At 34.3% G+C, this 15,720-nt stretch overlaps 1 pseudogene; it reads right to left on the bottom strand.

The window, feature by feature from the left end:
• Positions 1-3,287: 3,287 nt before the first annotated feature.
• Positions 3,288-3,833, bottom strand: LOC113713265 (small ribosomal subunit protein eS10z-like; annotated as a pseudogene).
• Between the last annotated feature and the right edge of the window lie 11,887 nt (positions 3,834-15,720).

Raw genomic sequence — 15,720 nt, forward strand, 5'->3', positions numbered from 1 at the left:
GTGACGACTTTTTCCATTGTCACATCGTTGTCATTAATTCTATGTCACAAATGGGTACGTGTGACAACCCTTTGAAAGTCATCACTAAATCTTGTTATTTAATGACGAGGACAAAGTCGTCACTAATGGTTATCATTTTGTGACAAATTTTCTTGTCACTATTTCACATATTTTTTTGTCATAAATGGAGCAAAACTCGTCACAAATTTGAAGTCTACAGTGACGACTTGAACTTGTCACTATTAGTCCTAGTATTCAGTGACATGAATAATTGTCACTTAGTGAACTTGCATAAAGGTTGTCACTGAACTTTATCTTAACAAGCTGCAATTGTTCATCATTGTCACAGCATTTCCGACAATTATAGCAAAACTCAATTTGACAAAAAGGCTTGGTGAACTTGCATGCTAGTGACAACCTTCCTTTGAAAGTTGTCACTGAGTTTTGTCTTCAAGAGTTGACATTGACCATTACAAATATAGTATTGTCATGGCATTTTCAACAATTATAGTAAAACATTCAATTTGACAAAAGGCAAAATCAACATAAAAGATATGCCGCAAATTCATATATATGATCATAACACATCTTTAAATTAATCAAAAAAAAAAGTGAATCACAAATGTTGGGTCCCAAATCATATCCCACATAATCAGTTCAAGTAATAATGACCAATACATATACTTCCCAAGAGATAGAGTACTAGATTTCTAAACTAAAGCATAGATTACAGCACCAATGTCAGATTTCAGTCATCTCTATCAACATATCCAATAGTCTTCTCATGATCAATATGAAGCTGAATTGCATTGAAAATAAACTATTAAATGCATTAGAGTATATTTTAATCAGAAAATATTCTATTACAACCTTATACTACTGAATTTGAATGAATAATCAACATATGCTGCAAACAAGTCAGCACTTTTAATAGCATAATCAACATATTCGAGTTTATTTTGAGAACAGGTTCGAAAACCACAACTTTTGCCATTCCTCGTTTGCATATTGGCCAGAAAAAAATCACTAATACTATACTCTTCAAATTCACATCCAACATGACAATTACATGGAAACTCAAATTGGGACTTTATGCCAAGCAATTTCATTTGTTGAAATAGATAAAAGTGGGATGATTGAGATAATTTAAGACAGTAGCAGTGAAAAAGACAATTACATGATCACTTTGAACAATTCAAATAAAGCCACACCAATAATTTATTTTCATAGTTATGAACACAACTACATACAACAAATTCCTTCTAAAAAGTTTTGCAGGAATGTTATAAATTTTGTTCCATCTCAAAATGTAGTTGAAAAGGATGCGGCATCTCATCAAGAATTTAACTAGCCAATGCTGCCATGTTCAAAAATCAAAGGTGCAAAGTTTAGTAACATTTAACATTTAACCTCCAAATTGCATAGCCTATGACCCTTTGAAGTCCCAGGTGATATATCATGTGGAAAACAGATATATCTTATGTAGTTTTGAAAATGCTTTCAATCAAAAACATCCCTTCTAGTTTAATAGCTGCACAAGAGAACAACTAAACTAACATTTTTCTAGTTTCAGTTCTAAACCAACCATTTACAAAATTTAAATGGTTTACAAAACGAATAGCAAAAGATAGGGAATCGACTCACAGTGTTCTCTTGAATTTTCAAGAATCTACGCAATCTTTAGAGGAAAAGACAATCTTCTTAGCTTTTTCAAGTCGTTGTGTGACATCCATCTGAAAATCCAATTCACAAGATTGAGATGGAGAAGATACAAGCTAGGAAACTCAATACATTGAAAATGCTTTACTAATCTCTGTGACGTATAAAACTTGCACCAGAAGAAGCTAGAGCAAGAATTTATTAGAAGGCCAAGTAATGGTAGACTGTTTCACTCCAAATTCAGCAGAATATGCAACATACAAAGAATTACCCCGGTACTTTAGCAATCTACTCCACTCTGTAATAGTGCAAATATTGAGCACAACTTAAAAAGTTACTCATTGCTTCACATCAAGGTACCAAAAAATTTTTCCCCCTCAGTTACCACGTCACTTGATGATTTTATTGTGTTTTTGAATGCAACGACTTGTTAAAATGAAAATAGTCAAGCATAACTACAACTTGAGCACAAATGGCCATTAAATTATGTAATCTTCACATGTAACACATAATTCAATTTGCAACGAATTGCAATGTACCCTCAATGTTCTTGCAACAATGTCCTTAACCACTCTACTTGATTTCATCTACTTGATTTGAAAATAAAAGCATGATGTACATCCTCTTGTTTGCTTGCTAACTCACTTCCATTTACAGTTTTTCTCTTCTTGCTTTCTCAAAGATTAGTTACAAACAGGACAAAAAGGATTAATAGCAGGGTAGTAGTAGGCAAAAGCCAAAAAAATGAACGGACACAAGCTGGCAACCTAGCAACAAAATTTCATCAAAACACTTGTTGTTCACAACAAACAAGAAAAAAAAAAAGGAACAGGGCAGTATTTCCATGCCCTCATTATAGTTCATGCATAAAAAATTGGAGCTACTACAAAGCGAAGAGGAAGATGTCAGGAAATGAAATAGGCAACCTTCTTGTCCACAAGTTTGAAGAAAGCAAGGTTCCATCAGATATCCATTCTTAAGCATTGTATAACTAATCCTAAGTTTGAGATAAAAAGTTAGAATCTTCTTTCTGTTCCCCTCTTAATAGTTAATACATTCAAGTAAGTAACCCAAAGAAAGCAGAACATTCATTAGTCCATGCCAAAAATACCATTCCTACAATTGCATTAACATGACTACAAGCAACTCACCAGGGCAAATTATAATCTAAGTACACAAGAGAAAGCATATTACTGGAAAACTTATTTGATTATTCTCATAATCAGATTGAAGAATTCAAAAAATCACATCTGATATCTAGAAATCAACCACTCAATATTTATAGATTAGCGCTTTAATATACAAATGCAAGGAATTCATAGAGAATCTAGGATGCCAAGAACGAGCAAATTATATCTTTGCCTTATGACAAGAATAAAAATCCTTACTTTGCAATCTCCTGATTATCCTTTTTTTTTTATCAGTAACAAGAAGTACCAGCGTATAATCCATTAAACCCAGAAAAAAGGTGCCACCAAATAATTTTAACCTTAGATTGATTTGAAGACCTAGAGCAACCAAAACTGTAGATAGAGTCTCAATCAACCACGTATCTCAACATGCAGAACTTTCAACTGCAACATCTGAGAGCCTAAATTGCATATAACATAATTTAGCAAAACATGAATCTAAGAGAAGCATGAACTTGGTGGTGCTGAACCACAACCTCCAGATCCACGGCCAAAGCCAGGCCTTCCACTAGAACCCCTGAAAGCAGGATGGTAATCCGTAGGAGCTCCACCTTTCTCACCACCAAACTTACCAGGAGGTCCACAGGGACCAGCACGATACCCCTCCCTGTCACCAAATCTGGGCCTATCCCCATCAAACCTTGGTGGTCTGTGAGGGCGGTCACCAGGAGGTCCACCCATAGGACGACTGAGGGGCTTGGCGGACTTCTTAAGAGTAGCAGGAACAATTTCAGAGGGAAGATTGAGGTAAGTCCTCAGGAACTCGATGCCGTCGTTCGTAAGATACCAGTAGTAATGCATCCAAGCGAAGGTTTCTCGGACGTGCTCCTTGGACTTGAAGCTCTGCATCAGCTTAATTACCTGCAAGTTTGGGACATCGATCTCGGGATGCTTCGCCAAATTAAAATCTTTCTTCGCATAGAAAACTCCCTCTTGGAACAGGTACTTGGAGATCTCTCTCCTATTTTTCTATGGAATTATCATGGCTGCTATTGAGAATTGGGAAGATAGAGGAGAAGGAGCATGACGCCAATGGAGAAAGAGGCAGAGAGATAACAAATTGAACACTAGGTGGCTTCCGATGACCCGATTGTGCAGCAACTCCTCCTGATTATCCTTGCCAAACTGCTCAGCTGCAAACTTGATAAAATCTCTAGCATAACTATTCTCAAAACAAGTAATATCAAGCCTATTCCTGGGCAAGAAATATGAATCCTTAAAGTATCAAGATTTACCTCAATCGACCTACATTTGATAGAAAATATTGAAATTAGATGGAAAAATTTGAGATCATTTACCTCAAATTATGCGGTGACAACCTTAGTTCTTGTTTTTCTCAAGATTCAGTCTTCTAACTCTGGCTTTCCCCCAAAATTCATGGTCATTTTTCTGTGTTCTTGCTAGCGAGCAAGTGCTGCACCGATCTAGGGATTTTTGCTATCTGCAACTCCACAAAATCTGCACAAATCTTTTGGGTAGCTCAAATTAGGGATGAAAATGGTGGCTCAAAGTGATTTTTTGGATAATTTCAGCAAGATGGCAGTGGAGAGAAGAATAAGATGATAGTGTCCAAAACTGGCAAGAAGAGGGAAAGAAATTTTTGTCCGAAATTTTTGCAAGTGTTGTGAGTGTTTTTATCAAACAACAAAGCCAAAATGATGTCGTTTCTGCTTCTTTTGTTCACCCACATATACTTCTTCAATTTTCAGCTTCCCGCTTCCATTTTAGCTAAGACAAAAAAATAACACTTTCATCCTCTTTTGTACGGCTAATTGATCAAATTATTGTTCAAAAAAAAAATTGCAACAATAAAGTTATTATTTTGAGCTTTTTTACTTCACAAGTTGTATCTGGAACTTTATTTGTTACATTAAAACTTTGAAAATTTAGTGTTTTTTGGATAATTTTTGGAAAATTTAGTGTTTTTGGGATTAATTTAGTGTTTTTGAAAATTAGTGTTTTTGGAATATTTAGTGTCTTATTAATAATATGTTTATGATTCAAAAAAAATCTTTTAATGCAAATATTTTTGGTTTTAATTTAATAATTTTATTAATTATGTATGAAATTGTGGTCTGACAAGACCTAACAAGCTGTTTAGTTGATCAATTAACCAAAATAGTTTGCTAATACATGCATAAAACACTAAATGTATTTGGTACAAATATTGATTTATAAACCATAAATAATGTGACTATTGTAATTAATAATAAACTCCAGCCATGCGATTGTCAAGATTTTACTTAATTTCATGTTGAATTTTATTGTTCTTTGCCATTATTTTCACACTATGCTAGTCAATAATCTTCCATGTGTTGTCAAGACAATTAGATAGGGAATCCATGATATTTTTTAACCTTAGCTAAGTTCGGTACAAGTTATTAGCTAAGTTTTGAACAATTATAAAAATATGTATATATATTTTATTAAAATATCTTTCTCATTTTGCTAATGAAAAACATCAACTAAAGTGTAAAGGATAGGGTGCCATAATAGAATTAATGAAATCGATTTATCACATACGAGGCTAAATTGTAAAAGATAAGGTGTCATGATTGAATTAATGGAATCAGTTTATTACATATGGGGCTAAAATGTAAAATTTAGGGTATCATAATAAGATTAATAAAATTTATTTATCACATATAAGCCACATTGAAAAAATTAGGGTGGCATAGTAGAAATAATGAAAGTAAGTTAGGAACAAGCACTTTAAAAATATGTTTATGATTCATAAAAAGATATTTTAATGCAAATATTTTTTGTATCAATTTAATAATTTTCTCAATTATGCACGAATTGTGGTCTGACAAGACCAAACGATTTGTTTAGTTGATCAAATAACCAAAATAGTTTACTAATACATGCATGAAACACTAAATCTATTTGATACATGTACTGGTTCATAAACCATAAACAATTTGATTATTGTAAATTGTAATACATAACAAACTCCAGTCATGGAATTGTCAAGATTTTTACTTAATTTCATATTAAATTTTATTATTCTCTTCCATTATTTTCACACTATGTTAATCAGTAATTTTCCATATGTTGTCAAGAGAACTAAATAAAGAATTCATGATATTTTTTAACTTTATAACAAGGTATTAGCTATGTTTGGAATAATTAAAAAATAGGTAAACATTGTTTTTTACAATACAATCCTCATTTTGCGAATGATAAACATAACCTAAAGTGTAAAAGCATAGGGTGTGAGAACCCGTAAATTTTTCGATTTTCTAGACTTTATTTTATTTAATTGTACGCCTTTTATGCATTTGCTTTATTAGAAAAATTTTCTAAATAATTTTTATGAGTAAATATAGTTTTTAGATGATTTTTCTAGTATCGGTTGGTTTTTGAGGAATTAAGAGCATATACCGGACGTGGGACCCGCTAGTGCGAAAAGTTCGAAAAAATTTGGCCAGTTAGGTTGAGTTTTGGATACCGGGTTTATTTTACCAGGTGCTAAGAGATAATTAGAGGTTGTTATATGGATGAGAGTGGAGAGACAAAAGGATAACCATGTATTAATTGAAGTGACAAGTGTCACTTGTTGATTAATTCTTACATTTTGACCATAAGACCATCTTATCACCTTTACCAAATAAATACAAAAAAATTGATCAAAAATTTCTCATTTTCTTCATCTTCTTGGCCAGCCATCTTCAAGCAAAAAGGAAGAAAAACCTCTCCACTTTCTTACCTCTAATCTTGTCCAATCTTTCAATTCAACCGTTTAATCTTTAAATTACTCCATAAAACCTCTTAGTTTAGTGGTATTAAGGTTGGTTGTGAAGTGGTTTGGAAGACCAAGGTGTTAAATTGGGTCTTTTCTTGGGTTTGCAAGGTATGTGACCAAGGAACCTTCCTTTTGATCCTAATAATGTTCAATTGGTACCTTATGTGAGTTAAAGAGATAATTTTAGGTGCTATTTTGTGACTTTTGGTTGAAATAGGTGAATTTTCCTATTTATTCATGATTTTTCTGTTTTTATATGTTTAATGTTATTGAGTCATGGATTAATGGTTTGTTATAGTGTAAGATGGAGTTGGTAAGTGTTGGAAATGATTGTTTGTGAAAAATTGTTGGTTTGAAACTAAAATTCCAGATTAGGGTTCCAAGCAAGCCTGTTCTGTCTAAATTTATTTGAGTATATTAGAGGCCGAATCAGCCTTAGGAAAAACAATAAAAGTTGTAGAGAATGATTTTTTATAGTTGCCTACAAAATTTCAGATCAATCGGAGTAATGTAGCCTATGAAAAGACCGAAATACCCCTGATGCCCTGTTTCTATCCGAACATGCTAATTAGCTTCTGTAATTGGTTGTTTTGACCTGGAATACTACTGATTTGGTTGTCAATGTCTTCTTAAGAATTATAGCCTTGTGTCTTAGCTTTCAAATGGCTTTGGAATTACCTGATTTGGAGTTGTGTGTACTAAGATAAGGGTGAATGAATCAGGACTGCCAGTTGAATTCCGTTGTGAGTTTCGAACTGGAAAAATATGGAGTTGTTTTGGTAAATTTGATCTAGTTAGGGTAAGAACTGGACTGAGTGGCCTTTGTATCCCTTTTTCTTAGCTTCAAAAAGGTGTAAATTATACCTCAATCCGACAAGGATAGTTTCAGTTACGTTAATTCCGCTAAACAACAGCAAACCTGCCTTTTGTTTTCCAACCCAAACTTCGTTTCTGCATATGTCCTAGTTTGATTTTGCACTTATACGTTTCATATGATTTTACTCTAGTGATATGTGGATTTGGTTTATGACTCGTATTCGAGCCTTATTGTGGTGCTAATTAAAGGTGTTTGATAGCTTGTGATTTGTGGGTGTTGAGGTTTGGTTGGAAAGTAAAGAAAGACAAGGGAAATGCTGTCAAAATTTTCGCGGAGTTTCTGCACAGTCTCGGGAAATTTACTATATCTTGATGTAGGAATGTCAGAATTGAGTTCTGTTTATTGTAGTTTAAACTAGATTCGTAGGGCTATAAACCATGTAAATTTCAGACCCTGTTTCTGTCTGTATAATTTCTGGTGATTTTTCAAAGTTGACTAAAATATTATACCTGTTCTGTCTTTCACTGGATAAAGTAGCAACTTGAGGCTTGAGTTTGACTGACTTGTGTTCTGAATCTTATGAGAGTGTTCTCTGGAAAGTTATAGCCCTTTGAATGTATTTTCCAATGGTATAACTTTTACTAATTTTAGACTTACAAAACTTGAGATATGATTTTTCATATAGGGTTGCGCGAAACTGGAAAATTCTGTTTTCCTAGTATTGATCTTACTTTCATTATCTACTTCAAATTTGGAATTGGTCAGTCATTGTAGGTAGGGCTTTGAGGTTGTTCATGCCTTTAGAACTAATTGTTACCTTTTCACTCCGAGGTCACCTCTTTGCTTTGCATTAATGGTTCTTTTGACTAGACATATGACTCGTAACCGAGTCTCACTTGCGAATTCCATACTAGATCTTGGAGTAGAGTCTTAAGTGTTTGCCTTGATTGTTCTAGGAGGTGCCTACGATTAAAGCCACACTTGGGAAGGAAACTTTTGAAGTTATCCTTATTTGAACTAGTGAGTGCACCACTTCCCTGAGTTATTGCTAAACTGGTTTTCTGTACTTGCAACTCGCTAATTGAATATCTTTCCTGACTATTTATCTTGTATGAGACGGGGGTGTACTTTATCACACTCGTTCTCTTGCCTGTACTGAACAAACTGGAATCTATTACTTGTACTTGTTATGTACTTGAACTTGTTACTTGCACTTGTTATGAGATCGTTTCGAAGTGTGTCCAACGATCGTCCTATTAAACTTGATCGTCTTGTTAAACTTGAGCTCAACCTCATGGGGAGTTAATTAAATCGAGTCAGTAAGGGCTTGGTCGAGATAATTGACAATCCATGGGTACTTGTTCCTGGGAAATCTTTGGGTATTAAGACTCTTGATTCCGATATACTCGAGTATTACCATTCCTGTTCCTGTTTGGCGTTCGGGCCCGGTAAGGGGTATGTTTGGTGAACGGGGTTTTGGCGTTAAAGTGGTGTTCTACTGGACTGGTTTCTTTATTGAACGTTGACGGAGGGTCAACGAGGTTGGATCAAGTATAGCAACGGGGATTTGGCTCCTAAGAACCACCTGTATCCTTTACATTGTGATGTTCATTCATTTCTCGTATTTGATGTGAATATGTGCCTCCAAAGTGTTTTCTCATGAATTCTACTGATTATACTGTTTATACTATTGGTACCTCATTGAGCTTTTAGCTCACCCCGTTCCGTTATCCTTGTTTTCCTTACAGGGAATCATCTTTTGGAACTGCAATGTTTTGAGAAATGAGTTGAGTTGGTTAGAAATTCTTTTGTTCTCTTGGTATAGCTCCTCGACAACTTGAAAACCCTAAATGTATCTTAATACAATATTTTCTTATGGATTTGTAAACTTATTAATATGTATATTTTAAAATGTTTCCCCATGTTTATGTAACATATGTATTCGGGAATGTACATTCTTTCATGGCAAACAAAGTGTACTTGTACATGGTTGGATCCTACGTGGCGGCGGCCCTTCCATTTCATTTTGATTCTTATAGTTTTATTCCAGTTTGGATGGAGGTATGACCGAGTCTCGGCGAGAATTGGGCAGGCGGTCCGCCGAACCCTTTGGTTCGCCTTAGGGGGAGGTGGGGCTGTCACATAGGGTGCCATAATAGAATTAATAAAACTTTTCTTTATCACATACTAGACTAAATTGCAAAAGATAAGGTGTCATGAGAGTTAATGAGATTAGTTTACCAAATACGGGGCAAAAATGTAAAAGTTCGGGTGTCATAACATAATTAATTAAATTTACTTGTAGCGTATGGGCCATATAGAAAAAATTAGGGTGGTATATGGGGTTAAAATGTAAAAGTTAGGGTGTCATATTAGAACTAATAAAATTTATTTACAACACATGGGCCATATTAAAAAAATTAAGGTGGTATATGGGATCAAAATGTAAAAGTTAGGGTGTCATAGTAGAATTAATAAAATTTATTTACAACACATGGGCCATATTGAAAAAATTAAGGTGGTATATGAGGTTAAAATGTAAAAGTTAGGGTGTTATAGCAAAATTAATAAAATTTTGTAAGGCCTGAAAACAACCTCTTTTCTAGGCGACAACACAATGGAGCAGTTGATAAGAAAGTACAAGTGCTTGTGAGTAGAAGAGATAAACAATGTAAAGATCACAAACGTAACAGTAAGTAAATAAAAAGGAAGGAATTGCAAACCAATTAACCACTCAGCTCCTCTTGAACTTGTAGATTAATTCAACTAAACTATTTCAAATTGATGAATTACAATCACTCTTGTGTACAAAAGAAGGTTCACCTCCTCCTTGCCCCGAACACCACTCGGTCAAACCAGGACGTTTTACTATCCTTCAGGACAACCCCCACAGAGCTACACTCATGAAGTATTCACTCACAAATGAAAAACTTACAATGAACCTCACACCACTAAGACTACAAATCTTCTTTGAAGAGTATTTTCTCACTAAAATCTCTCTAGATCTTTTGTATTTTCAGTGCGCCAAAGTTGTTTGAAGTGTCTGACCAACCACTATTTATATAGGACCAAGAAAGTGCCTCATTAATGCTTCCAATGGATAGAAAGTAGCTGAACAGTCAACTAGCCGTTGGTAGTGTCGGACGTCCGATATCCCTGTTTTATGCGTCCGATAGCAGGCAGTGAGTTTGAGAAATTTTCTTCAATTTTTTCGGACGTCCGGTAGGTTGGTTTTCTGCGTCCGAAGTGACACAACGATTATCGAACGTCCGATCCTGACTTCTTGAGCGTCTGACAGTTTCAGCATACTTTGTCCCTTTTCAATTGCACTTGTTCATGGAATCAAATAACTTCAAAACTGAAAGTATATCTTGAAGAAATATTAGTATCATCCATTTGTTTTGTAAACATCAAAAAATAGGGATCAAGATTAACATTCTTCCCCTTTTTGATGATGACAAAACAATGGATGGAAAGAAACAAAAATAAGTATAAACTCCCCCTCAATCATCGCATCCAAAACTTATAATTTCAGAAAAACTCTCCCTTACATATAGCATACATCTCTCCCCTTTTTGTCATCATAAGATGAGAGTAAAAAATCAAATATCATAATCCAATAACAATAATAGAGTATAAAAACAGAAAAATGACAGCAATTACCAACATATCACAGAGAATTTTGACAAAGCAAACCATCTTTAGATCAGAATTGTTCTTTTCTTTCCCTTTTGATATCATACAGATTCAGTAAAATTCAAAAACTCAGATCAAAGTATCAGAAAAATTAAAAAAAACATTATGAACAAGAATCACTGCAATGATTAACAAAATCTCCTACTTGTTAGAGTTAGCATCATGTCTAACTATTCACATGCATTTCATGCCTTTTTTTTATATTCTTTCTCACATAACAATCACTTTTCATGTGACTTTTTTGACAACAGAAATTACACATAATCAAGGAGTTATTCACATGAACGGGTTTAATAAATCTGACTTGCCTTTTTCTGTGGATAGCAAATTCAACATATTCTTTTGAAAACAGACTTGTTTCTTGTGTTTAAGCAACTCATTTAGACCATCCATTCTTCTTTTCAAATCACCTTGTTCCTTTTTGAACAATTCACAAAGCTTTGTTTTTCTATCAAGCTGAAGGTGTAAAACAATCTCACTCTTTTTGAAGTAATCATTTTCAGGTTTCAATATTTTATTTTGTTGAAAAAGATTTGCATTATCTCGAAGCAAAAAACTAATTTTCTGTTTTAACTCCTTGTTTCTAGCATAAGATTCCTTCAAACTATCATGTAATTTTATAATGAAAGATTCAAGATCATCATCAGTTTCATCATCACTTTCAAATTGAGAGATAGAAGATGTTACTTCATCATCTCCAATGGCCATGAAAGCTAATTGAGCAGATTCTTCATTCTCTTTAATTTCACCATCGGAGTTGCACTCATTCCATGTGAACTGGAAATTGTTGATTCTTGATTTTCTTTCACCTTTTCTCTTCTTCATTGGACACTCACTTGCATAGTGTCCAGGTTGGCCGCATTCAAAGCACTTATCAGTTTGCTTTTTGTTAAATTCTAACTTCCCTTTGTTTCTCAGGTTGTTGAACTGATTTGGGAGTGAATTGCTAGGTCCACCTTTTCTGAATCTCCTCTTGTTGAGTATTCATTTGAAGTTTCTTGTAATGAGTGCGATATCATTGTTATCACCTTCTGCATCATTTTCATTTAGGGAGGCAGAATCATCTTCATCTTGAGATGCCTTTAGAGCAATGCTCTTTCTTACTTTCGCATCCTCATCCTCTTGAATTTTGGACTTAAGTTTCAGCTCATAAGATGTTAGAGAATTAATAAGAGATTCAATAGGTATAGTATTCAAATCTTTAGCCTCCTCAATAGCAGTCACTTTATTTTTCCAATCATTGGACAAGGCATTCAGAATTTTTCTATTTTTTTCACCTAGAAAATATTCTTTTTTCAGCACCTCTAAACCTTTAATGAGATCATTGAATCTACAATACATTTCATCAATATTTTCATGAGGTTGCATCTTGAAGAATTCATATTTTGTAACTAGAATGGATTTCTTTTGTTCTCTAACATTCTCACTACCTTCATGAATTTCTCTCAGTTTATCCCAAATTTTCTTGGCTGATTTGCAATTTTTGACTCTAATAGATTCATTTGAGTCTAAAACACAAAATAACACATTCATAACTTTTACATTTAAGGTAAGATGAGTTCTATCTATAGCAGTCAATTCACTTCTTATTTTTGGTCTAGATCTTTGAGTATTTTCATATATGAGAGAGGCATCATATGGACCTTCACTAATAATAAACCACAGTTCAATATCAATAGATTGCAAAAAGATAATCATTCTTTCTTTCAAACTCACATAATTTGATCCATTAAACATATGTGGTCTAATCACAGAATATTCTTCGAAAAATATAGCATTGTTGGTTGTCATCTTTACTCCAAACCGTTTGAGCTTAATCTCTAGGAGACCAAACTCTGATACCAATTGTAAGGCCCGAAAACAACCTCTTTTCTAGGCGACCACAAAATGGAGCAGTTGATAAGAAAGCACAAGTGTTTGTGAGTAGAAGAGATAAACAATGTAAATATCACAAACGTAACAGTAAGTAAATAAAAAGGAAGGAAGTGCAAACCAATTAACCACTCAACTCCTCTTGAGCTTGTAGATTAATTCAATCAAGCTACTTCAAGTTGATGAATTGCAATCACTCTTGTGTACAAAGGAAGGTTCACCTCCTCCTTACTCCGAACTCCACTCGGTCAAATCAGGACGTTTTACTATCCCTCAGGACAACCCTCACAGAGTTACACTCATGAAGTATTCATTCACAAATGAAAAGCTTACAATGAACCTCACACCACTAAGACTACAAATCTTCTTTGAAGAGTATTTTCTCACTAAAATCTCTCTAGATCTTTTGTATCTTCAGTGTGCCAAAGTTGTTTGAAGTGTCTGACCAACCACTATTTATATAGGATCAAGAAAGTGCCTCATTAATGCTTCCAACGGATAGAAAGTAACTGAACAGTCAACTAGCCGTTGGTAGTGTCGGATGTCCGATAGTCCTGTTTTATGTGTCCGACAGCAGGCAGTGAGTTTGAAAAATTTTCTTCAATTCTTTCGGCGTCCGAAGTGACGCAACGATTATCGGACGTCCGATCCTGACTTCTTGAGCTTCCGACAGTTTCAGCATACTTTGTCCCCTTTCAATTGCACTTGTTCATGGAATCAAATAACTTCAAAACTGAAAGTATATCTTGAAGAAATATTAGTATTATCCATTTCTTTTGTAAACATCAAAAGATAGGGTTCAAGATCAACAAATTTATTTACAACACATGGGTTATATTGAAAAAATTAAGGTGGTATATAGGGTCAAAATGTAAAAGTTAGGGTGTCATAGTAGAATTAATAAAACTTATTTACAACATATGGGCAATATTGAAAATATTAGGGTGACATAGTAGAATTAGTGAAAGTGAGATGGGAATAAATGCTTTGGACAGTGACGACTAGTTGTTGTCACTAATTTAGAACTGGCAACCATATTGTGACGATATTTTAAGTTGTCACTGTAGGATGAGTTTCAGTGACAACATGTTTTTCGGTCGTCACAATGGTGATCTCCCGCCACACTGGATAGTTGCGCGCCATCCATATTGTGACGAATTATCCCGTGTTGTCACTGTTGATGGGTGAACCCACGATCAAGTATGATGACATTAAAAGTCGTCACTAAAGTTTTCAATTGTGACAACTTTCTCTCTTGTCGCAGAGAATGTTGTCACAAAAGACCAAATTTCTTGTAGTGATATAAGCATTATGATACGTTTTTATTATTTATTCAATTATTGGATTTATGTTAGAAAAAATGTTACCTTATATTAGTGATGGAAAAAATGTCAAAAAGTTTGAATTATTCAAGATTTAATTGAAAATGTCACCACAAAATTCTATTTACAATTGTTAACTCCATTAAGAATAGTTAGGTGCTATGTACATGCTAATTTTCTAAAACAATTATAGTGAAAATACTTTATAGAATTGTTTGTACTTGTCCACTATAATTAATTGTCAGAGCTTTTATGTGTATTTGGAGCCAATTAAATGAGCACCTAAAAAGGGTGAAGAATACTTGACTACATCCTTGATGATGAGTGTACTCTACTAGTACAAGTATAGAGTTATAAACGATTGGATCTATAAAAGAACTAGCATGAATGAAAATAGAAGTAAATCAGAGATTTTAGCCAATGGAATACTTTCAAAAGTCTATTTTCATTTTATTGTATATCTCATCAAATATCTTCTGTCCCTATAAATTATTAACTTGCACAAATACACAGTAGTCTATCACTTGAAAAGGTTAAACAGAGAAAGAAAAAAAAAGAAAAATATCATATAAGATCCCTGCTTGGAATAAAAAAAATATTTCACCATGCGAAAAGATATATAATTAAACACACAAGCATTATTTGTGCCTGCAAAAAGTGGCAATAGCAAAAATCAAACACAACAAGCATAAGAATTGAATAATAAAAAATCGGACAACATGATTAGAAGGAAATCTAAAAATTCATGATTAAACATGTAATTTGTTTTCGATATGTACAGTAAACCTTAGAAGCCCATTAGATCAGCAATGATGTAGAGAGTGATGAAATGCACATAAGTGATGATCATGGAGGAGGGTATAAGGATGGAGAAAAGTAGGAGATCAAAATCAAGGAATCTGGTGAGAAAGATAGTTATAAATAAGGTGCAAATTCTTGAAACCACTTGTCAATAATTAAGGATATAGTGAGTTGCTGAGGAGACAGAGCAGTTCATGCTTAATACGGATGGCTGTGCTAAGGGTAATCTAAGAGTAGGGGGAAGTGGTGGCATTCATCGGGATTCAACTGGCTTACCACTGATTGTTTTTTCAGCCTATCTTGGAGAAACTACATCTCTCCGTGTAGAGGCTCGGGCCCTCCTTATTGGTCTTCAAACGTGTATACATAGGGGGTTTGGGAATATATGTGTGCAATCGGATTCATTGCTCTTAGTTGAGATCATTCAGCGTCGTATTCAGTGTCCGTGGCACATTCAAAGGGAGGTCAGGCAGATTTGGCAGTTCGTGGATGGTCCGGCTCGATTTTCACACTGTTATCGAGAGGCTAACACAGTAGCTGATGAGTTGTCTAATGTGGATGTATCTCATCCAGAGCAACAAGTCAAGGTATACGACAGCTTTAGTACGTTCCCAAGGT

This window comes from Coffea arabica, chromosome 10c (assembly GCF_036785885.1).
Source record: "Coffea arabica cultivar ET-39 chromosome 10c, Coffea Arabica ET-39 HiFi, whole genome shotgun sequence".
Classification (NCBI taxonomy): Eukaryota; Viridiplantae; Streptophyta; class Magnoliopsida; order Gentianales; family Rubiaceae; genus Coffea; species Coffea arabica.